This window comes from Mustelus asterias, chromosome 4, assembly GCF_964213995.1.
Source record: "Mustelus asterias chromosome 4, sMusAst1.hap1.1, whole genome shotgun sequence".
Taxonomy (NCBI): Eukaryota; Metazoa; Chordata; class Chondrichthyes; order Carcharhiniformes; family Triakidae; genus Mustelus; species Mustelus asterias.
In genome coordinates this window covers 65,225,025-65,228,338 of record NC_135804.1, presented here as the reverse complement: position 1 = coordinate 65,228,338, position 3,314 = coordinate 65,225,025, and positions in this window count along the sequence as shown.

Below are 3,314 nucleotides of genomic sequence, written 5' to 3'. Positions count from 1 at the left end.
TTGGGCCACCGCTTGTCCTCACAGCGTGTTGCCTTGCTATCTTAGTGCCTTATTCTCACTTGTTAAATTTTTACCTCTCTCTTTCACGCAAAATCTCAGGTTGTTGCTAATTGAGCAAAATGGGTTTTTTGCAATCTCAAGATTGCTAATCATTGCAATGTCCAAACTAATCAGTTCTTCAAGATAATTGTTAAACGTGATTGTAAACAATGGCCAGAGTGCTGAATAAACTCAACAACTTCACTTACTCCAGAAAGGAACTTTTGATGTCTTTATTACACAAACTGGTGGCCACACTTTAGGAAGGATGTGATTGCACTGGAGAGGGTGCAGGGGACATTCACCAGTGTGTTGTCTGGGCTGGAGTGTTTAAGCTACGAAGAGAGGCTCATTGGGCTGGGGTTGTTTTTCTTAGAGCAGAGAAGGCCGAGGGGGGACCTGATTGAGGTATTCAAAATTATGAGGGACAGAGATAGAGTAGATAGGGAGAAATATTTCCCCTTAGTAGAGGGGTCAATAATCAGGGGGCATAGATTTAAGGTAAGGGGCAGGAGAATTACAGGGGATTTGAGGAAAAGCTTTTTCACCCAGAGTGTGGTGGGAAACAAACTCTCCGCCTGAAAGGGTGGTAGATGCAGGAATCCTCACAACGTTTAAGAAGCACTAAGATGAGCATTTGAAATGCCATAGCATTCAAGCTATGGACCAAGTGATGGAAAATGGGTTAGAATAAATAGGTGTTTGATGGCCGGCACGGAAAGAATGGGCTGAAGAGCCTCTTTTTGTGCTGCAAAACTCTGAGTCTTAAATTCTTCCTTGTACAGTGGAAAAAAAACAGCTGAGTTTAGCTTCGTGTGAGGGGGAATGTGCTCTTCTGGGGTCTTCCCCATCCCTCCCAGGGGCATCACTGTGAGGGGGCAAGAGAGAGGACGTGAGCGAGTGCTTCACGGGGCCTCGGAGACCCCCTGCCAGACCTCCCTGTGAGAAGCACGAGGGCCTCTGCAAGCTCCTTGCAGGGGGTTGAGGTATAGCACTCAACAGTTTAACTTTCCTTCAGTCCTGCAATGTACTGTCAGCTTGGATCACACAGGTTTGGCCTTCGAGGTGAAAGCTACCACTCAATGAGCAATTCCTAGAAATATATTCTTCAAACATAAAAACATGGGGAGCAGGAGTTTGGGGGAAAGACAACAGTAACGTTTGCTCCCAGTCAAACCACACGACTCACTCCTATCCACAAACAGGACCCCGACCTTCTTGTCATTGCCATTTCAACACACTATCCTGCTCACTTGTCCACGTGTCCGTCCTTGGCCTATTATAATGTCCCAGTACAGCCCAACATAAACTGGAGGAACAACACCTGATCTTCCCTTTAGGCACTTTACAGCCTTCCGGACTGAACACTGAGTTCAACAACTTCAGAGCACGAACTCTCTTCTCCACCTCTGCTCCATTTCCATTTATTTAATTTCATTTATTACCTTATTAATCCATTTTTATGACTTTAAAATTTGAAATATATATCATAAAAATATAAATTCATAAAAATAAATTAAAATTTGAAATATATATCATAAAAATATAATTTCTTCCATCGTTTGATTTGTCCAGATCTAAATCTCGCTTTCAATCTTGTTCCCCTCCGCTTCCCCTGTCCCACGACTCGTGTGTTTACCTTTACATTATAAGACACAAAAAATGCCATGGCATAAGTGGTGGGGAACTGAAGTACGAAGGAGAGAGAGGAATTATTTGCAGTTATTATTGAAGGAATAGTCCTGGCAAAACAAGTGCGATTAAAATTGACAAATCCCCAGTGCCTGATGGCCTACATTCTAGGGATGTAAATAGATAATAACAGGAATGGTAAATGCTTTAGTTATGATTTTCCAATAATACAGGGCATTGGTGAGACCACACCAGGAATACTCTGCGCCATTTTGATCTCCTTACCCAAAGAAAGATGTATTTGCCTTGGAGAAGGTGCACCTGAGGTTCACCAAATTGATTCCAGGAATGAGAGAGCTGTTCTTTGAGGAGAGTTTCAGTTTAAATGCCTGGTAGTCTCTGGAGTTCAGAAGAACGAGAAGAGATCTTAACAAAATAGATAAGATTTGGAGAGGGTTTTTTCGGAGGGGCTATTCCCACTGGCTGAAGAGTCTAGAATTCAGAGACATAGTCTCAGGATAATGATGTGAAGAGAATAATCTTCATTCAAATGGGGTTGTGTATCTTCGGAACTGAACTTTATTTGGTACTTAATGAGACTCTCTCCCAATCTATAACCTCAATGCACCGCCACCCCCCTCCAAATCTACAATCTCAATAGAGCCCCCTTTCCTCCAGTCTACAATCCCAATACCCCCCTCCTCCAGTCTACAATCCCAATAGACACTTCCTCCAGTCTGCAATTCCAATAGACCCCTCCCCCAGTCTATTATCCCAATAGGCCTCTCCTCCAGTCTATTATTCCAATAGGCCTCTCCCCCAGTCTATTATCCCAATAGGCCTCTCCCCCAGTCTATTATCCCAATAGGCCTCTCCCCCAGTCTATTATCCCAATAGGCCTCTCCCCCAGTCTATTATCCCAATAGGCCCCTCCCCCAATTTACCCTCCAATAGACTCCTCCCCCAGTCCACAATCCCAAAAGCCCCTCCCCCAGTCTACAATCTGTGGTGATATAAACAGGGCCTAGTTTTAAGGCTGACAAAATTGGATATCCTAAATTAAAGAATTGGGCATATTGAAATCAAACACAGTCACACCTCAGGCAGGCCAATTGTACAATACACAAGCGTGTCTGGGCCTGACCCATCAACCACCCATCAAAGGTCGTTACACTCTACTTGAGACTTAGCAGGAGATCATGGCACCTCATTGAAATGCACCGGCCTATTGTTAGAAGCGCAGATTGAGCCAGATTTTCTGTCACCAAGAGTTCCTGTAGATACCTTATCAGATAAGGTATCTACAGGAACTCTTTCTTTCTGGGGCGCACGGGTTCGATTCCTGGCTTGGGTCACTGTCTGTGTGGAGTTTGCACATTCTCCTCGTGTCTGCGTGGGTTTCCTCCGGGTGCTCCGGTTTCCTCCCACAGTCCAAAGATGTGCGGGTTAGGTTGATTGGCCATGCTAAAATTGCCCCTTAGTGTCCCGGGATGCGTAGATTAGTGGGTAAATATGTAGGGATATGGGGGTAGGGCCTGGGTGGGATTGTGGTCGGTGCAGACTCGATGGGCCGAATGGCCTCTTTCTGTGCTGTAGGGTTTCTAAGATTTCTAAGATAACAAGTTCAACAACATGGAGATGGG